This window comes from Lutra lutra, chromosome 1 (genome assembly GCF_902655055.1).
Source record: "Lutra lutra chromosome 1, mLutLut1.2, whole genome shotgun sequence".
Taxonomy (NCBI): Eukaryota; Metazoa; Chordata; class Mammalia; order Carnivora; family Mustelidae; genus Lutra; species Lutra lutra.
In genome coordinates, this window is record NC_062278.1 from 55,323,166 (window position 1) to 55,345,958 (window position 22,793).

The 22,793-nt window shown below is 38.3% G+C and overlaps 1 long non-coding RNA gene across 1 annotated transcript in view; it reads right to left on the minus strand.

The window, feature by feature from the left end:
• Window positions 1–603: 603 nt before the first annotated feature.
• The window catches only part of LOC125096717 (uncharacterized), a 74,344-nt gene continuing 52,154 nt past the window's right edge, over window positions 604–22,793 (minus strand). The window contains exons 3-4 of the long non-coding RNA XR_007126361.1: window positions 1,535–1,635; window positions 604–655 (exon numbers count right to left, since the gene is read on the minus strand). This is a non-coding gene — a long non-coding RNA (uncharacterized LOC125096717). The remainder of the gene's footprint in view (window positions 656–1,534; window positions 1,636–22,793) is intronic.

Sequence of the window (22,793 nt, forward strand, 5' to 3'; positions counted from 1 at the left end):
ATACAATGTTAGCCCAATCGTGTTCAACTATGTAGACATCCCAGGAAGTTGCCTCACATTTTAAAAGTTGCTTAAAACTGAGGGCACGGATTGCATGGAGCACTGGGTGTGGTGCAAAAACAATGAATTCTGTTATGCTGAAAAGAAATTAAAAAAAAAAAGTAAGGAGGGAGAAGAAATACAACAACAACAACAAGAAAAAGTTGCTTAAAACTGAATTCAAGTGCAACACCCTGATACAATCAAGCGGCTGCTGAGTGATAATAAATATAGATCTGAGGTTTAATTTTTAAGTATGAGATTTTATTTGAAAATTGATATTCAATCTTTTATTTTGTTTTGCATTAACATGAAAGTTAGTGCATAATAGTGTCAATAATCTGTTTGAAAGTCAGCAAAAAGATTTGCAAGCTGTTGACAGGTTTAAGAGCTTGTCCCAGTCATACTGACAGAAGCAATTCACAGCCTTCTTTGCTGGACACTCACAGAATGCCCAAAGTTGACATGCTAGGAAATTCTATTTTTTCTGAACTCATGGTGTATCCCAGAAAATTAGTTCTTCATATTGCTGGGATAACAAAAAGGTGCAACTCATCTATGCTACTTTTTCACCCCAAGGCAGGTGACAGAGATGGTGTCTCCATCCTGAGAAAGGCTTGAGGAGGGAATGAGGAGACATTAGCATCCTTCTTAAGCAAGGAGAAATAAAAATTTAACTGGTCTTCCCTCCCAGGAAAGAATAGCCTCCCAATTAGATACTCCACTAACACTGTATTCCCCAAAAATGTAAAATTCTCTCTATTCTTTTAATCCCTCTGAAAAGTTGAAACTCCTCACCAAGTTGCAAATCATTAGCATTAAGTGACATTTATGAGGTCTTGATTTGCATAACTCTCTGCTGAAATTGTTAATAAAATCTAAGAACAGTACTCTCCAGAATTACATTCACATAATTAATTTTTTTAATCAAAGAAGGAGTCATATAGAGACAATGACTGCAATTATCCGATCAGTTGCTGCAATCAGCAGCAAAAACAATATCCATGAATACAAACAGTGTGACCAAAACACCCAAAATTCAGTACCAGTAGTTTTATGTAAGAGTGAGAAGACACTGCCTGTTGTCCATTGGCCTGTATTTATAAAAGAACGTGTTAACAAAAGGGGACGGAATTGAAGAAACCCAAGGCATGTTAAATTAAAAGTCGGAAGCACCTGGTTTCTTAGAACCTCAAGCCTGCTCTGTACATACACCATGGCCTTCTCTTTCCTCTTGCTTCGACATAATACTAATGTTGCTTCCTAATGATGATTTATACCCAAAGTCATGGTGAATACTGCATTATCAAGGCCTATTGTAAAATTTGAGGCTATCAGCTTAGGAATTCTGACAAAAAAACTACAGACTCCAGAATTATGTCCAAAACACACACACACACACACACACACACACACACACACACACACACACACACTCTCTCTCTCTCTCTCACCCTATAAACAGCCATGCTAGATGTCCTTCAAAAAAACTTACTATTGTTACGAAATGCAAGGGTTGCAATCAGTGATATTTTTTGACATTTCAGAAAAGCAGCCCAGTAGCATTCTCATCCAGGATGGTCAGTTCCATGATGCCTGCAGTGAAATTGATGGAGGCAGAGTTCATAGGCCAATCTGCTCAGCTGATGCTAGACTTGCCATGTGAAGTGACAGGGGATTGATATTTTCTACAGCCGCTTAGAGTTAGTCAATTAAGGAGTATGAGAAAATGGGAAAGACTCCTCTCATCCTATTATAGCTTATTAATTCTTGGCAGGTACTTGGACTTCCTACTTCTGTCTCTGCCTCAGGATTCCTAAACTCTGAGCAATGTTATTATTCCTTAACTATGATCCTCACTTGGAGATCAAAGAATCTTCTATAGTAGATAGCAAATTTGAGCTCCCCAAAATGATGTTGATTTAAGTTGCTATTAAACACACTGCTATTAGGTATGAGCACATACCTAAATATACTTCTAGTTGTTTTATTTTTGCCACAGGGAAATCCTGCAAATTATAATCATCATATGGAAACTTCATAGCAATGGAAAGTTTTCCTGGAGAAAGGAAGTACCTACCTGAAAATGTTACATATGAATTACCCCAAAATACCCTTTTTTGCCAAGTTGAGGAATAATAGATTTGAGTTCTTATTCGAACAGTAAACATGATTCTTTAATTGTTCTTCTTAAAGTCTTACTAACATTTTATTGTAACAGATTTAAACTTATTTCTATGAATATTTCAAATGGAAATTATGGTTTATGCCTTCTCTTTCCTACTTGGTGGCAACTGATAGATTGAGTTCAAATTTTTCAAATATTTCAACTATTTAGCAATTATTCTGCTGTTGTGCTTCATCATACACTGTCAGAATAAGGTGGAATGGGGCAGTAGGAAGCATGGATAACAAACAGATCTACTTTTGGAAGCATTTAAATCACTATTAACCTCCAACTCAGCATTTTATAACAAACTGTCCCTCAAAGTATAATGGTACACATTAGTCTCAAGAACATACCGGTCACCTAACAACCAGAATTGAATAAATAATCTAGTTAAATTCAAAAATCAAACCAAAAAATATCTGTAGATCCCCTCTGAGTAAGGCACTCTGGGGGATACAAAGGAGGCCACGTACCTTAATGAGCTATTGCAAATAACTAGAATACAGGCTTCCAAGTGATTTAATTAGAGTGGAGAGGAAACATTTAAAAAATGAGAAATTATATTTTTTGGAACAACCAGAAAAGCATCATGGAGGATTTCACATAAAGACATAAAGAGTTTTTCTAGAGATCTGTTTAGATGGTAATTTATTTTTCAAAATAAATATGAAGAGAGGTAATTAAGATGAATAAATTAAAGTTCTTACAACCCATATAATCTCTTGGGCAAAAAACGGCAGAATCATTCAATTCTTGTATTTGATCTTCCTGTTCCTATATTTCTTACTAATATTACCCAGAGCATAGTGTTTGGTTTCCTTTTGTTGTTTTTTTTTTTTAAATCTAGCTGAATATAGTAGAATGGCTAAATATATTTTGATACAGTCATACTGTAGAATATTAACAGTTTTTTAAAAGATAGATTTACAAGTGGTTAGATGAATAAATTTCCAAAATATATGTTGAATGGAGAAGCCAATTGTAAAATGTTGCACACGGTATGATATTATATGTGTCATAAGCACTAAGGAAAACTCATGATAACTTGTAATTTCATATAACTAAATCTTAAGCTCCTAATACTCAATTGACTTGAGCCTCTAGGCAATAACTGTGAACACCTGGGATTCACAAACCCAAGGTAGACATATTCTAAATTTTCACGGTATGATCAATCCAGGAGTGGTATAACCCTAAGAGAGAGTCAACAACTTTTGCAGAAGGAAGGATTTCAGAACAGGACTATCGTTCATTAACTTAACCTGAATACAGGATCCAGATGAGGCTACAAAGGCGGGGGGATGGAGGGTGGTTCCCTGTTCTGAGCATTCAGCTCAGCTACTACCAGACACTCGAAAGGACACTGGCAATGCTCACTGAGGAACCCTAAGAGACTCAGTGTCCTGATGGAATCCTTCTCCATCTCATTTCCACAAGCTTCAAGTACACTGGCAATCATGTATCCAAAATAGGTTTTTATCAAATAAAGTTACTGATATCAAGCAGCAGGGAAGGAGAATATTTAAAACTCTGCTGATAGACCAGCAATTACCAAATATATTCTACACAGTACTAGTCCTGTGATTTTTTTCTGTTCAGAAGAGGTCCAAATTTGGAAAAGAGCTGCAAAAAAAACAAAAACAAAAAAACAAAAACAAAAAAAAAACCCATAACCCTGTCTTGGAGAGTCACAATTCACATACATATTTAAACACATGAAAAGCTCTGAGAAGTCATACAGTCACAGAATCTGTTACACATTGTTTCATTTCTCTCTAAACTCCACTGCCACATCCCTCTTCAACATATCCAAAGGCACCTAAGTCTTCATGTGTCAGAAACTGAATGATTAAAGCTTCAAACCCGATTTTCAGGTGACTTCTGAAGTGTGCAAATCATTCATCAAGGGTGCAAATCAGAAAGCTCTCTCCCTATCTTCTATATACAATCCAACATCAAATCCTATTAATTCTACACACAGAAAGCCCCTTGCTTTTCTCAATTTCTGCCATTCCCATTGTAGTACATACCACATTATCTCTTCTCTGAACTACTGCTGTGGTTCCCTACTCAGTACTCCCATATATATTCTCTCTGCCCATATTCATCAGCTTGGCCGCCATAACGAAACACCACAAGCTGGGTGGCTTCAACAACAGAAATTTATTTTCTCATGGCTCTGAAGATGAAAAGTCCCTGATCAAGGTACCAGGTACCTTGATACCTAAATTTGGTTCCTGGTGAGACCTCTCCTCCTATCTTGCAAATGGCCACCTTCTTACTTGTCCTCACGTGGCCTCTTTTCTGTGCACAGGCTGAGAGAGAACTGTGATGTCTCTCCTCTTCTTTTAAGGACACCAGTCCTATCTGATTAAGGCCCCACCCTTATAACCTCACTTAATCTTTATTACCTCCTTTTAGGCCCTAACTCCATATACAGTCGTATTAAGGCATCAACATATAAATCTGGTGGGTGGGGTCACAGTTCAGTCCATACCACCCACTTCTCCTCTAACACCTATACTACAACCTAAGTGTTATTTTAAAAATGAAAATCTGATCATGTCTCTCTCTTTCAAAAATGGTCTTTAAAAATATCATCGGTGCTTTCCTCATTCTGGCATCTACTTACCTCAGCTACCTCCCTCCCAATCTACCTTCCACTATAATGACCTTTAAATTTCTCACACATCATGTTTCTGTTTATGTGAAGTCCTCTGTACATGCTACTCCATTCCTGCATTGCCAATTTCCCTCTTCTCCTGGAAAAGCTTCTCTAGCCCCCAAATACTCCAAAACTATACGACACCTCCTAGAACAGTCTATGTGTCCTATACTTCATGTACATTGCAATGATTTCAGTCAGGTATTATAGATTTCTGTAATTAGTTGACTAATGTCTTAGTCCATCTGGGCTACTATAACCAAATAGACTAGGTGGCTTATAAACAACAGAAATTTATTTCTGACAGTTCTGGAGACTGAAGTCCAAGATCAAGCACCAGCATGGTTGGGTGAGGACCCTCTTCCTAGTTCACAGCCACAGCCATCTTGCTGCATCCTCACATGGTGCAAGGGGCTAGGGACCTCTGTGTAGCCTCTGTTATAAGAGCACTAATCCCATTCATAGGCTCTACCCTCATGACCTAATCGTCTCTTAAGGGCCCACTTCTATCACCTTTGGCACCAGGATTTCAACATATAAATTGGAAGGCAAGCACAAATATTCAGACCATAGCACTTAATGTCTGTTTTCCTTACTAGACCATAAGCAATATGAGGCAGTGATCATGTCCATTTTGCTCATCATTATATGCACAGCATCTTGCATTGTGTTTACCATGCATACTGTGTTCACAAGGTAGGTAAAACATTTGTTTAATTAATGAATAAATGTACCCAGAATTCCTCTAATTTACTGGAAAAAAAGATTGCAAGACCTACTTACAAATATTCTGTTTAACTAGTATTATGCAAAACACACTTTTGGAAACATACCAGTAATCTAAACTTCCCTGGGATAAAGATATAAACTGTCAAATAAACCCATAGGAAATTGCATTCAAATCTAAAATCCACAAGATCACAAATCTGTGAATATGAACAAATAGCAGAATTCTGATTAGAAGAGTTGTAGACATATTCTTGAAAATTTTCAGGTGAATTCTGAAAGGACGGACCTCTCTCCCTCTTTCTTTTCATTCAACTTGTGACTCTGTGATCAGAATTAAAGTCCAATTCTTTAGATATAGTGACCCATATGTATGTTATTCAAATTAATTATGACAGGTTTACTTGGCTCTAGCAATAAATATTTTATCAGCTGATTGCTATGAGTGTGTATGTATGTGGTTATGATGAAGGAAGATGCATGTGCCTGGCTCCACATATAGAAAATTCCTTTCACTGCACTAGGGAAACTTTACAAATAAAATATTTTCTGGAAATTCAGATTTGTGCTATCAACTAGTGGTTTTTACCAACTAATCTTAAAGGTCCTGTCAACTCTGAGATATTATAATCCTACTTTTTCATACTTAAGAATTAATACACCAAAAAGGTGGATGATATCTTGAGACCCTAGAGAAATATCATCAAGGATGTCTTTGGGGTGGTATTATCAAGGATGCCCTGGGTGGTACAGCTGGTTGGGCGGCTGACTCTCGACTTTGGCTCAGATCATAATCTCAGAGTGCTGGGATGAGCCCCTCCTTGGCTTCATGTTGGTGGGGGGCGTGGTCTGCTTCAGGATTCTCTCTCTCCCAGAGCCCCTCCCCCAGCTTGCTCACATACTCTCTCTCTTTCTCAAATAAATAAATAAATCTTAAAAAAAGGCAGGGGGTGCCTGGGTGGCTTGGTGGGTTAAGCCTCTGCCTTCAGCTCAGGTCGTGATCTCAGGGTCCTGGGATCGAGCCCCACATCAGGCTCTCTGCTCAGTAGAGAGCCTACTTCTCCCTCTCTCTCTGCCTACTTGTGATCTCTCTCTCTAATAAATAAATAAAATTTAAAAAAATTAAAAAGAATCAACAATCGTTTTAAAAAAAAAAAAAAGGATGTCTTTGAATAGCAAAGGTACTAGAAGATCCATTACATAAATGACAAGAGAATTATGGTGCTTCCACTCGTATAGGTAAGTTGAGTTGGCTGATGTCTAATTCCATAATACTAATACAAATTCTATTATTCCAAATTACCTAGTTCATTTAAAAGGTAGCAGAAAAAATAAAGACTAAAAGTCCATGTAAAACTATGAGTCACTTAAACCAACTTATGATATATTATTGTCCCATATTGAGTTAGGTGATAGAGAAGTCTAGAAATTAAGATCATAAAACCTCATTAATTTGTTTTTCCAAACTAAGGATAATTTATATTCAGTTGATTATAAAGTTTGCTTGTATGCAATCCATCAGAAAAAAAAAAAGGCTTGCTAAGCAAATGAATATCATATACAAGATTATAGAGATAATGTTTATCCTTCTTAAGTCAAACTGTTCAAGTACTTAAAATCATTTGCATATAAGCAATTAATATGCTCAATATAAGAGGTGGTTATGTATTCATTAGAGTAATTCCTATGGACTGCTACTTGGCAAGTCGTCAGTGTGATTAAACATAAATTACATTATATATAATGGTTGAATACAAGCATCAAACATTTACGAAAGTTCTTTTTATCAACCAGTTAATAGCAGATTGTTTCATTTCATTCTTTCTAAATTCCTCATAAGTAGATGTTTATTTAGTAGTCAGAACAGATACTGTATGTCCCATATATTTCTGAAGAATAAAAGTTCTGATTTCTCAAAACATTCCTTAATTCTGAACTTTCAGAAATTCATGCTGCCTTTCTCTACTAACTCTGATCTCGTCTTCCATGACTTGGACCACCGCAGAGGTCTGGGCCAAAGCAGGCACTGCGGCAAATGGAGCCTCACTTGGGCACCCCCTGTTCAACCAACAAACCTGTGCAGCAAGTTGATGAGATTATAATCCAAGGTGGGGTCACCTCAGCCATGAGAAGATCTTCTAAATAAGATATCCATGGAAAGTGTCGTGTCCTCTACCTTGCTCAAAACACTGTCTTAATAAAAAAGACCTTGGATGCTCAGTGTAGGTTAAACTTTCATGCAAATCCTCAGAATATGCTAATTACAAAAGAGAATGACAGGTATGGAAAGACATGGCTAAGACTGAAAACAAATCACAGGGGCTCTAGAAAGAAAAGCAGAAGTGGTACTAAATCTAACTATACACGTGCCAAAGCGGCTATGGAGCTTTTTGGTCTTCCCTCCTTCTTGACTTCCTCCCTCAAAGATAAATTCTCTCTCCCCAAAGTGGAAATTGTGCTGAGTCTGTAACATAATGATGAATGAAAGCCCCACAAAAATTGGTTTTTACATCAGAGAAGGAAATAGACTCAATGAAAATTTTCTGTCATAAATAAAATTTGTGGAAATGACTTGCAAGTTATAAATGCAAGTATTATTATTCTCATCCAGGGGGCATTCAATAAATGCCTGCTGATAAAGAATTCCTAAGTGTTCACTAAACTTTTAATGCCTTTCCTGTCACTTATCACTGACAGATGCCACAGGGCATTTTGTCTAAAATTTAATAAAGTCAATGCTCATCATAAAATCAATTAAAATGCAAGCTGCCTGCAGGCCGACTTCTTCCCTAGGTGATGAAGATGGCATGTTCTTCTCAGACCAAGTGTGCCTCTGTGTTGATGAAGCAATTCTCTTCAGCTGTGTGTAAGTCAGGATACCATCCACCATTGTCACGGGACGCTAATGAGTTCTTCTGAGCAGAGTCCTACGTCAACTTCCATACTTGCTACCCATTACCTCCTCTTTCCCAAAACAACCAGGGTGGTAATGACAATACTGATGTTTTAAGGGGGAAAAAAACTACGGGTTTTTAATATAGAAGTATAACCAATGACTGCATACAAATGACACCTTGGGGGAACAATAAAATACCTGTGTTCTTGGTCAGAATGTTCACTGTTAATAAACAATGAAAGAATCTGAGGCAACATAAATGTTCTTATGTGAGTGTAAATCATCAATGCTAGATTACAAACTCCTCAACTAATATTTGCATAGCACTTAACATTTACAAAACACTTTTATATATATTCTTGTACTTGATATCAAAGCAAACCTATAAAGTTGTATTTTACTATTGGTAATTCATACAGAAGGAAACAGAAACTAAAAGAGGATATACAATTTATTTTAGCTTATGAAGCCCAGCAGAGGCAAAGGTAGGCTCAAACTCAGAACTTCCGATTCCAGATACTCTGTTTTCCCCCATCCATCCAAGCTATCTCTAATGATTCCACAGACTTGAGAAAATAATTTCAGGTAAAATGATTTCAAGCCCAGTAGGAGTGTAGTACTCTTTAGAGTAAAGAGTTTAGTACTCTTAGAAGTCTGAGACTGAAAATTTCTGAACTGAAAATTTTGAGTGGGCCCACCCAGCATGAAAATGTCAGTGATAAGGCCTTTGCTTTGGGTTCAAATCCTCAGCATGGAAATCTAGGAATATAAATTGTATCTAGAATCCAAAACACTTAGGGTCTGTATTAAAATCAAAAGTGTTCTGCTCCTCTAGGCCCAGTCTAAGTGTTGAATTTGTAGCAATGCAGAATCATAGGCTCCATCCCAGGACTGTTAAGTTAGAATCTGCATTTTCACAAGGTCCCCAGATGATCCATATGCACTTAAAGTTTGAGAAGCATAGCTCTGGCCTAAATCTCAATGGACTTTATATTCTAGTAGAGGCAGGGTGCTGCCATTATGAAAGTTTGGGAGTGTGGACAAAATATCTCCTATCGTCATTAGATATACCTCCAGATTCAGCTTCTCACATTATGTTCACATCTATTCCAGAATGTTTCCCCTCTTGAAGGAATGAAGCGAACACAGCGGTTGGCCACAGCAATTAAAAGAGAAACAGAGGGAGAGAAAAAAAAAGAAGAAAAGAAAAAAGACAAGCAGAGCTAAAGCTAGGTGACTTGACACTTTCTGCAACAAAACATTGAGGAGAGAGCATTAAAGAATCAGTAGAATGTCTTATATATTAGAAGTATCTTTGAGGTACCTGGCTGGAACAGTAGGTTACGTGACCAACTCTTGGTTTTGGCTCAGGGTCATGAGATGGAGCCCCCACGTACTCAGCCCGGAGTCTGCTTAAGACTCTCTCTCCCTCTCCCTCTATCCCTCCCCGCTCAAATAAATAAATAAATCTTAAAAAAAAAAAAAAGTATCTTTGTTCAGAAACAACGGTCGCCAAACTGTTCAGAAACAACAGTCGCCAAACTGTGGAAAGAACCAAGATGCCCTTCAACAGATGAATGGATAAGGAAGATGTGGTCCATATACACTATGGAATATTATGCCTCCATCAGAAAGGATGAGTACCCAACTTTTGTAGCAACATGGACGGGACTGGAAGAGATTATGCTGAGTGAAATAAGTCAAGCAGAGAGAGTCGATTATCATATGGTTTCACTTATTTGTGGAGCATAACAAATAACATGGAGGACATGGGGAGATGGAGAGGAGAAGGGAGCTGAGGGAAATTGGAAGGGGAGGTGACCCATGAGAGACTACGGACCCTGAAAAACAACCTGAGGGTTTTGAAGGGGTGGGGGGTGGGAGGTTGGGGGAACCAGGTGGTGGGTATTGGGGAGGGCACGGATTGCATGGAGCACTGGGTGTGGTGCAAAAACAATGAATACTGTTACGCTGAAAAGAAATTTTAAAAAATTAAAAATAAATAAATAAATAAATAAATGAAGATTAATTTTTAAAAAAACAATTTTTAATTAATTAATTCCTTTATTATCAAAGGAGTACCAAATACTCTGTTAGTCCCAGCCTTACATAGTCCTGAAAATTAGCATGAACTAATCTGTAAGTACCAATAATACATACTACATGAGTCGAGTCACCTGGAAGCTTCAATATGTGCTAATAATTTGTTACTGGAACTTATTTTAAAGACAACTATGATATACTTTTTTAGATGACACACATTGTTCTGAAATGTAATTTGCCTAAGGAAAAACAAGTGAGTCAGCAGCCTGCATCAGATTTCAAAAGTAATTCTGGAGATTTGTTCTTAGAATAATAGGATTGTGGCTAAGAACAAAGTAGACATCTCACATCGCAAAGGAATCTGCAAACGTCCAGGGAGAGCACCAAGTCCAAGTGCAGAATGCCTTTAGGAACTGATAAAATCTGCGTCAAGACCCACATGAACACCAACCAACTGGAAGGTCCAAGAGGAAGGTCCAAGAGTTGTAGTTAACTCCCCATGTGACAGCTAGACCCCTACCAATACCCTACCTGGCAGATTAGCTCATCTTCGCAATCACTGAAACCCATTCTAACTGGAACTGTTTATCATGTAAACAACATGGCCCAAATGAAACAAAATACTGCTTAAATGTCAAATAAAAGGTATTTTTTAAAGCAGATATGAAAGGAAAACAGTCCTTAGAAGAAGCCCTGACAATAGGCAATTAATAAGCTTATTTAAAGATTTTGAATGAAAAAAAATCAATAAATCAATGAAGTTATTGATCATTGCTACTCCTATGCCAGATTTCTATCCAAAGTCCCCTTTGGGGCTCAAATGTCAGGGATATTTTTGCTTTGCTGTGACTTCCTTTTACAGCAGTGATGAGGTTCACCAAAGTCAATAGTATGAAAAAACTGTTATCCTCCAAGCATTCATGCTGGAAAGGGTAGCACACACAGAATATATGATACATATTTTTTTAATTGCAGGCAGTTGCAATGCACTGAAGTGGAATCCATAATGCAGAAAAGTCAAAAGTAAATTTATAATTGTCACAAAACATCCTACAGTGAAGCAAAGCATGTGCCTTAAAAGAAAGAAGCAGAGCTTTATCTGTAATTGAAGGAAGGGTTGCAAGCCAGGGCACATAAATGGATCTTTAAGCAGTAGGGAGAGGAATGTTGATGGCACTACAGTCTTTTGGGGCCACATCAACACACAATTATCCAAGTCACCAGCTATCATATCACCTTAGAAAATATGTGATCCCTGCCTGTGTATATACAGTCATTTCTAAACCCGGTGTAAATCTTTCAAGAGCCAACACAAAAAGTCAGGATTGGAAAACTCTTAATATCAAGAAATGTTTTCTAAGAAGCTGCTAAGTATAAGGCACTCAGGAACATCAGTGGTAGAAGTAAGATATCTGCATTAGCCATAAGAGCAACCACATTCATGAGTACTTCTTTATGCCCCATTTAAATCACTTTTGAAATTACTTTTTGTTGGAGAAAATGATCTCCTCACTAACCACTTATGCATTTTTACATGAATCCAACTATATCGGTCACAGGATATTCCTTGTTAGATAAGGAATAATTAGTTCCTTTTCTAAAATGGATGCAATAATTCAAAAGAATAGTAGCCATCATCTCTTGGGGAAAAAATGAATTAGCAAAAGTAAAGGTCTCTCGGCCAGAACTTTCAGCATGTGATATTAGGAATGTGGTGGCCTTTGGTAACAGGTTAGAGTTGAAATGGGAGGCAAATCTTACCTGAATTTGCCAGAAAGAATGAAATGAGAGCACTGAGTATTTCCATATTCCAAAGCAGAACAATTATGAAGGCAATAAATTATGATAAAATGTGTAGCTCTGTGCAAGCACATAAAAGCATGAAGAGTTGCCAAATGCAAGCAAGTTTATGATTCACCCTGGATAGTTTTCAGTCTCTGACAGTGATAGCTAGGAAATGCATACTTGTTGAGCTGAAGAAGAAAGAAAATGCCTATCCCTAAGATTGCACATCGAATATTTAGCTCAAGTAGGGGAAATGATCTTATGGCAAAATTACCCCCCGAGGCAGGGTCTCACATCACAGAAAACATTTTTATAAAGAAAACTGTTTGCAAATCTGTTAGTAGTACATCCAAGGTAAAGAAAATATACAAACCAGTAGCCCCCTCTATTTTTTAAAAAATGTTCATGTTATAAGTGAATCGAAAAGGCATGAAAAAGAAGAGAGAAAGGAAGTCAAAAAAAAGGAGGGGGAAATGACTCATTCGTGAGTTCTTTAGTGCTCCCAGAATTTTTAAATTAAATTCAAAATAAAAGTTTCCAAAATAAAGAAATGTCAACCCAAATCCTTGTTAACAAAAGTGAAATAGTCTCTATTAGATAGTCAGCTTGTTATTTTTTTCTAAGTTTAATTTTATAGCTAAGAAGTGTGACCGCAGAGGACGTAAACTTGAAATGAAAATAATGCGTTTATTAGACGGATAAAGGTGAAGCACGTTACAGCCAAAGAAGATGACATTGCTGAAAGGAGGAACTTTGAAGTGATAAGGAAAAATGAACAGGGGAGGAGAAGAAAAGAATGGGGAGAAATGGAGCACGAAGAACATTATTTCGTGTAAATTAAAATTAAATGTAAAAGGATGACAGTAGCTGTGATCTCGTCAGGCTGAGGTATTTTGGTGGCAGACGGTAATATGAGAATTATAAGCAATTTGCAAACCACAAGTCTGCAGGCATGCACATTTCTCCTCTCCTATGACTGTTAATCAAGTTTGTTGTTTTTTTTTTCTTTTTTTTCATGGAGAAAAACAAATTCCAAAATATCAGTTTCATGAACCCCTGCCAAAATCAGGAGCAGTTTGGTCCCTGGCAATGACAGTCCCCCTGCAAGTTGCAGGCAAAATTGGGCAAAAGATGCGATGTTTTTATGGTGCCTCCATCTGATAGCAGCATTCCTAGAGCCTGCCTTTCAGGCAGAATGCAGACTGCCCCTTCCTCCAGGCTGTCTCTGATTTAGCAACTGTCCCCTGTTCCCTCTCCAGGCTTGTCAGCATCACAACTCTCCTTCTCTAGACCCATATCAAAAATGGTCTGGCTCCATCTCCTCTCCTCTACTAAGAGCTAACACATAGTGTTTGCTATATGACAGGCATGTTGGCATATATTAATGCATTAAAAATATGTCATCCTCAAAACCACCTGATGTGGTTTGTACTATTCTGACCCTCATTTTACAATGTGCAAAAGACTATAGTCTATGTAGGGAGTTTTCATTTTGTGCAGAGTGCAACAGAAAGCTTTTAATAGGATTTTAAGCTGCAGAGTGATATGATCAGATTTATATTTTTTAAAAACTCTTTTATGGGAAATGGATTGGAGGAACAAGAGTAAATACACAGAAACAAAGAAAAAGGCTATCATAATTGAACCATCCAGAAGGTGTGGTGGTTCCATGGTTGTGCCAGAAAGGATGAGCTATGGTCATTTTCAGGGTGTATTTTAGAAGCTGAGCTGACAAGACATGGTATTGACATGAATGCAGGCAATGAACAAAAGGCAGGACTTTATGAAGACTCCCATGGTAGACAGTGTGTCATTTTTTGAAATGGGAAAGATTGAAAGAATGGAAAAGCTGAAACCAAGAGTTCAGTTTTTAATGTGTTGTGTATAGTTGGCCTTAAGCCTCCACCCTAGTATTTAATTAAACTATGATTTGATTGGCTCCAAAGTGGAAGGCAATAAGAGAAATATTTATGAATCTGGGAGAAAAGGAGACATTCTTTTCTGAGGCAGGGGCTCTAAAGAGGAATCAGTTCTAGAATTCCCAGCACTGTGCAGTGTCCCTGGTGTAGCTGTAATAGAACAAAGCTTGTTTCTGTAGCGGAGAGCCTGAGGCAGCCAAACCATGATGTCTTTTGCCCAGCCAGGAATGGTATGGGACAGAAGCCCAACGTCTCTGGCCCCTAGAATGGTGCCGAATATCTGACTGGGGAGTCCTGAAGTATCCTGCAGTCATGACAAGCTCTCTCCCCACACCCCACCACAACTGAGAGCTTACAGCCAGCCTCCAGATGGTAACACCAATATCTCCAATGATGGGAGCACAGAGCAACAGCCAAAGGCCAACGACCAGACAGGATGAGTGACATCCCACTTTGTGGATTTCTGTATGGGAGAAAGAACAACTTGGACCACATGCTTCCCTCGGATGCCAGAACTTGGGCCACTTCGAAGAAAACACAGGGGAGGAAGAAAATTCAGAATTAACTCAGTTTACTACAAAAACAATAAGACAACGCATAAAGGTAACTCAGTTTACCTGAGTAACTATTTAACTAGTTACTATTTAACTAGGTAACTACAGTTTACCTGAGTTAAAACTATTACAATTAATGTGTTTTGCCTTGAAGCAGAATGTGGATTGATAAAGTTTCTTCAAACACTTAAGTAAACTTACTTGGAAATTTCCACCAATTATAACAGTAATGACTCATTGGTATTTATCCTTCAGTTCCCCTCACAATCTTCTGGAAGATTCTGTGAGGTGCTTTACAGGGGGATGCAAACATTCAATCCGTAACATCCTCCTTTTTCTCCTTTTCTGCCTCTAACTCTTTTAGATAGAATTTAAGTGGCAACTTAAATATCAGTTCCTCATTTATTCACTTATCCAAAAAAATATTTATAGAAGGCCTATTATTTGCCAAGAGTTGGTTCTAAGTTGCTGATAAAACATCAGAAAAGAAGAAAAATAAGATCAATAAGCAGTCATTCTAAATGTGAGGAGGGGTAGCTGGGATAGGGGAGTATGGAATAGATAATACAAAAGTAAATAATCATGTCCTATGGTTAGAATAACATAGGTTATCTGATAGAGAACAAATGCGGAAGTATCATCGTTCTTTCTGTAGTCTTAGCAGAAACTAACTTCAAAACTGGAACTGCCCTTAAACCAGAGTTAATTATTTACATCATTCCACTCTTTGCAACCTTAGGTAGTTTGATTTACATGAGAATGTATTATCATTGTTATTTAATTGTATCTCTATGTAAACTTGCCACTGCCATAAAACGAAGTTAACAGTGCCCTATATGGAGCAGTATAATGGGTTAGAAAGGGTACAGGCTTCAATGTACAGACCTCTACTGCATTCCTATACACTTAATAATGAAGCAGGAGGGGCGCCTGGATGGCTCAGTGGGTTAAAGCCTCTGCCTTCGGCTCAGGTCATAATCCCAGGGTCCTGGGATGGAGCCCCACATCTTGGGGGCTCATCCCTCCTCAGCAGGGAGCCTGCTTCTTCCTCTCTCTGCCTGCCTCTCTGCCTACTTGTGATCTCTGTCAAATAAATAAATAAATAAAATCTTTTTAAAAAATAATAATGAAGCAGGAGAAAGGGAAATTAACAAAACAATCCCATTTACAATTGTACCAAAAACAATAAAATACCTAGGAATAAACTCAACCAAAGAGGTCAAAGACCTGTACTTTGAAAACTGTTATAAAATGATGAAAGAAATTCCAGACAATATAAAGAAATGTTAAGTTTCATACACTTGAAATGGAAGAATATTGTTAAAATATCTACACTTCCCAAAGCAATCTACACATTTAGTACAATCCCTATAAAAATACCAATAACATTTTTCACAGGATGAGAAAAAATAATCCTAAAATCTGTATGGAACTGAAAAAGACCCCAAATAGCCAAAGCAATCTTGAAAAAGAAGAAAAAAACTTGAGGCATCACAATCCCAGATTTCAAGATATACTACAAAGCTATAGCAATCAAAATAGTATGGTACTGGCATAAAAGCAGACATAGAACAGAGAACCCAGAAATAAATCCACAATTCCATGGTCAATTAATCTTTAACAAGGGAAAAAAGAATATTCAATGGGAAAAAGACAATCTCTTCAACAAGTATTGGGAAAACTGGACAACTACATGCAAAAGAATGAAACTGGACCACTTTCTTTCACCATATACAAAAATAAACTCAAAGGGATTGAAGGCCTAAATATGAGACTTGAAACCATAAAAATCGTACAAGAGAACATAGTCAGTAATTTCACCAACACTAGTCATAGCAACCTTTTTCTAGACACAGCTCCCAAGGCAAGGCAAACAAAAATAAAAATAAACTTTTGGAGATACATCAAAATAAAAAGCTTCTGCACAGCAAAAAACAATCAATAAAACTAAAAAGCAACCTACCAAATGGGAGAGAAATTTGCAAGTGACATATCCAATAAAGGATCAGTATCTAAAATATATAAAGAACTTATACAACTCAACACCCAAAAAGTACATAATCCAATTAAAAATAGGAAGAACACACGAACAGACATTTCTCCAAAGAAGATATACAAATGGCCAACAGACACATGAAAAGATGCTCAATATCATTAATCATCAGGGAAATGCAAATCAAAACTACAATGAGAGGGTGCCTGGGTGGCTCAGTAGTTAAGTCTCTGCCTTCGTCTCAGGTCATGATCCCAGAGTCCTGGGATCAAACCTGCATCGGGCTCCCTGCTCAGTGGAGAGTCTGCTTCTCTTTCTACCCTTCCGCCCTGCTTGTGATCTCTCTCTCCCTCTCTCTAATAAATAAGTAAAATCTTCACCAAAAAAACTACAATGAGGGCGCCTGGGTGGCTCAGTGGGTTAAGCCGCTGCCTTCGGCTCAGGTCATGATCTCAGGGTCCTGGGATCGAGGCCCGCATCGGGCTCTCTGCTCAGCAGGGAGCCTGCTTCCCTCTCTCTCTCTCTCTGCCTGCCTCTCCGTCTACTTGTGATCTCTCTGTGTCAAATAAATAAAAATAAAAAATCTTTAAAAAAAAAAAAAAAAACTACAATGAGATATCTCCTCACACCTGGCAGAATGCCTAAAAGCAAAAACAAAAGAAACAATAAGTGTTGGCTAGGATGTGTAGAAATAGGAACCCTCACGCACTGCTGGTGGAATGCAAACTAGTGCAGCCACTACGGAAAACAGAATGGAGGTCCCTCAAAAAATTAAAAGTAGAACTAACCTATGATCCAATAATAATACTACTGGGTATTTATCCAAATAACACAAAACACTAATTCAAAGGGATACATGCACCTCAATGTTTACTGCAGCGTTATTTACAACAGCCAAATAATGGAAGCAACCTAAGTATCCATCAACAGATGAACTGATAAAAAAGATGTGGTTTCACACATGCGTGTGCATGCATACACACACAGAGAGGAATATTATTCAGCCATAAAAAAGAAGGAAATCTTGCCATTTGTAACAACATGGATAGGGCTAGACAGTATGATGCTAAGCGAAATAAGTTAGAGAAAGACAAATGCCCAAAGATTCTATTGATATGTGCAATTTAAAAAAAAAAAAAACAAATAAGCAAAGAAAAAAGAGAGAGAAAACAAGAAACAGACTTCTAACTATAGAGGACAAACTGATGGTTACCAGAAGGGAAGAGGGTGGAGAGTAAAATAGGGGAAGGGAATTAAAGAGTACCCTGATGATGATGAGCACTGAGTAATGTAGACTGTTGCTGAATCACTATATTGTACACACCTGAAACTAATATAACACTGTACATTAACTATACTGGAATCAAAATTTTAAAATATTAATAATAATAAAAAAGAAAGGCTGTAGGCTTCAAGGTCCAAGAGATGAGTGTTCCAATCCCTGATCTGAATCTTGCTAGTTGTGTCCCTTTGGGTAAGTCACCTGACCTCATAAAACCTCATCTTACCCATCTGTAGTGTGAGAATAGGAACACTGAACTCAAAGTTTTGTTACAGTTATCAAAATAATAATGAAATTAAATAATATACATTTACTTAGTTTAATTAAAAAGTCTCAACTCATTGAACTATAAATCTGAAATTGTTTTACCATTTTCCAAAGGAATACCTATTCAAATGTCTCTTTTCAACCTCTGTTCCAGCTAGGAACAAGCTCCTTAAAGATCTCTGAGCCCATGCTTATACCATTTCTTCAGTTTAGGTTTAGTCTCTGAGCCCATGCTTATACCATTCTTCAGTTTATCTCATATCTTCTGTTTCTCCCTCTTCTACAATAGCAGGGTACCCCATTAACTGACAGTGTTCGGGGTAGGGAGGAAGGAGGGTGGACTCCAGAGATAGTACCCTCTGCCTAAGCTTCAATGGCAGGCGGAAGTGGAGAGACATCTGCTCGGTTTTTTTTTGTTTGTTTGTTTGTTTTAAAGATTTTTTTTTTTTATTATTTGACAGATAGAGATCACAGGTAGGCAGCGAGGCAGGCAGAGAGAGAGAGGAGGAAGCGGGCTCCCTGCAGAGCAGAGAGCCCGATGCAGGGCTCGATCCCAGGACCCTGGGATCATGACCTGAGCTGAAGGCAGAGGCTTTAACCCACTGAGCCACCCAGGTGCCCCGAGACATCCGCTCGTTTGAGTGACCACAATATCTGGTGAATAATCCACCATTCTCTTTCTTTTAATTGTTGAGATTCTCTGTTGAACACTGGCTGCTTGTCAATTCCACCTCTGAAAGAGATATCCAAGTGTGTGGGCTCTTTGTAGGTTCATAGGAGGGAAGGTACTTTGCCTAATCACTCTGCATAATCTCTTGGCTGGGAGACCAGGCTGAAGCTAAGTCTATTCCTTTCTGCTCAATATCAGCCATAATTAGCGGTGTTTTCGATACAAACAGGAAAATCACATATCCTTACTAAATGGGGGGAATAGAGTTGAGCCTGTCACTCTACTCACAACCCTGTCATTTCTCTCCTTCCAGCCCTTTCATCCACGCCCAGAACCATCAGTTGGTATGCTGGCTCAGTGGTTCAGCACCATTCAGGAAAGAGAAGGTCATCGTTGTAGACCTCATAGAAAGGGAAGTACTCAGGCATTTACTACCAATATCCACACAACATACCAACATCAAGGCCTCCCTGGCACCCACCACACTTAAGCATAATGTCAAAATCCTTATCACAGAGGTCTTCTAATCATTGCAGACTCTTTTTTTTTAAAGATTTTATTTATTCATTTTACAGACAGAGATCACAAGTAGGCAGAGAGGCAGGCAGAGAGAGAGAGGAGGAAGCAGGCTCCCTGCTGAGCAGAGAGCCCGACGTGGGGCTCGATCCCAGGACCCTGGGACCATGACCCAAGCTAAAGGCAGAGGCTTTAACCCAGCGAGCCACCCAGGCGCCCCCCAATCATTGCAGACTCTTACTTACACCACCACTCCAGCCATATCCCATGCCACTCCCACCCCTTGCCATCTGTATCCTTGCCTAACTTTGTCTTAAAGACTTTATTTTTTATTTGAGACAGAGAGATAGAAAGAGACCACACAAGCAGGGGAGTAAGGGGAGGCAGAGAAAGGAGGACAAGTAGACTCTTCTCTGAGCAGGAAGCCTGACCTGGGCTCCATCCCAGGACCCTAGAATCATGACCTGAGCTGAAGGCAGATGCTTAACCCACTGAGTCTCCCAGGTGCCCTATCACTATCTTCTTTATGATCATTAAACATACCATGCTATTCCTCACCTCAGTGTAAAGACAGATGAGAAGCATTCCACAGTGTGAGGAACACCAATATTTTATGGCAGGTTTAAAGTAGGAAAAGATGACAAAGGAAACAGGAGAGATATCTAGTAAGGAAGGAAGAAAACCAGAGCATGTAGTATGGCAGAAGAGAAGTAAGGAGAGTGTTTCTACATAAAGTACGTGGTCGACTATATCAAATGCCGCCATAATGAAGCCCAAGAATTGGTCTTTAAATTCAACCAGCTGGAGGAGACCAGTGACCTTGAAATAAATGTTTTAGTAGAGTAGTGAGGACAGAAGTCAGATTGAAGTACCATAAAAGTGAATGGGAGATAAAGAACTAGATGATCTTTAAGATAATTATACTTAATAGAAGGAACAGTATTTATTAGCACTTAAATTATGTTAATTTAAAGTGTACTTACTCTTTGCCAGACACTGTGCTTAGCACTTTACAAGCATTTTTTTCATGACTCCTCACTGGGACACATTAGGTGATGTCACTGAATCTAGACAGACTAAATAAATTGACCAAAGACATAGCTAGCAAGCTGTGGCTGACAGAATAATGGCCCCCAAAGGTATCCAGGACCTAATCTCTGGAAACTGTAATGTTGCCTTATATGGCAAAAGGGACTTTGCAGATGTAAGGCTCTTGAGATGGGGATTATCAGCCTGAGTTATCCAGATGGGCCCTAAGTGTGATCAGAATTGTCCCAAAAGAAAGAAGGAGGGAAATCTGACACAGAAGAGAGAAGACAAAGTCATAATCTCAGCAGAGAGAGCTGAAGATGCTTTACTACTAGTTTTGAAGCAAGAAGCCCTCCATCCAAAGACTACACAGCATGCAGCTCTAAAACCAGGAAAAGCCAAGGAAACGGATTTTCCTAGCAGCCCTGAATTTCAGCCCAGGAAACTGATCAGACTTCTGATCTCCAGAATTGTAAGAATAAATTCCTATTGTTTGAACCCACCAAGTTTGTGGTAATTTGTTATGGAAGCCCTAGGAAACTAACACATATGTGGCTGTGATTCTTTCTCTAATACAATTCCACAATAAATTGAAAGATCAGACATATGGAAAATAAGGAGAAGGCAGAAGAGGAAGAAAGAAAGAAAAAAGAAAAGTGAAGGGAGCAGAGAGGAGGGAAAAGGAAAAGAAAAATGGGGGAAAGTTAAGAAGATAAGAGGATAGGGAAGAATAAGGCCCACAGTCCAGAGTTAGCTCTAGGGCATAAAATCACAACACAGAGTAATCTATAAATCCTGTAGCATCACAACTAAAGAGAAAACAGACTCATGTAGTCCTAGTTTAGACATGGACCAGCTTAGCAATTGTTGGGGACAGCCAACCATTAAAGATACAGTATTAAATGCTGTAAGGTGGGGGCACCTGGGCGGTTCGGTCAGTTAAGCATCAGACTCCTGATCTAAGGGTTGTGAGTTCAAGACCTATAAAAAATAAAATAAACTCTGTGAGATGAAGTTCAAAAAAACCAACTTGATTCATTTTTGCATCAGCAACTCAAGTATGCCTTAATTTTTTTTTTTAAATATATTTTGGGGGAGCCTGGGTAGCTCAGTCAGATAAGCATCATTTGGTTTCGGCTCAGGTCATGATCTCATGGGTCGTGAGATCCAGCCCAGTGTCAGGCTACAGGCTTAGCAGGGAGTCGGCTTGAAGACTCCCCCTGCCTCTCCCTCTACTCACTCGCTCTCTCTCATTCTCTCTCTCAAATAATTTAAAAAAAAAAAAGATAATTTTGTAACTTTTTTAATGTTATTATCTTATTACTTAAGTCTATCATTTGTTATAATGAAATTATGTTGAGACAGCTTCACTTAACGTGCTCTAATAACTGATCTATTTTCAAAAAGGAATTTTATACATGTATTATTATTTAGATACATTATTTAACTTCATGATGAAATAATGTTCTTTTATATATTAATCAGTGCCATATCTTTTTTTTAAGATTTTATTACTTATTTGAGAGAGAGAGAGGGAGAGGAAGGAGCCAAGGGAAAAAGACAAGCAGACCCTGCTTGTCCTTGACCCTTGCTGAGCACGAAGCTGGATGCATGGTTTCAATCCCAGGGCTGAAATCATGACCCCAGCAGAAACCAAAAGTAGGACATTCAACCAACTGAGCCATGTAGGCACTCCCAAGACCACATCTTAAAACATATACCTGTATCCAATTTTTAATAAAACAGAAGGAAACAAATAAAACAGCAGAAAAACAAATGATTTGTGTGTCTAACACTACCACTCAAAAAACCTGAAACTCATTGAAACGTCTGTCCCTTAGGTTCAAGGGCATCTGAGAGTAGGCATGATGACTGTTTTTTTAACCCTGACTTGCCATGCTCTCATAGGATTCTCTTCATAGTTGGGGGTTAAGGTTACATAATTTCTTCCTAAGGAAATGAGAAACTGCATTTCTAAGTTCTCTAAGATTTTGAAGAGATTAGAAGAGAAACATTTGGAGTCCATATATAGATTGTGAATATCCGCAGCCTGGATTTTCCAAATTTGCTAACAAACAGTCCTCATATTATAGAGCTGAAAACCACATTTTAAGGGAGAATTAAGAATTAGTAAGGCTGGAGGGGAAGGTGCATTGGGGGAAGAAATGCAGAAAGAAATTTAATTCAGTTTCTCCCTTTCAAGAACAAAAAGGGGAAATAGCAACCAATAACACAACAT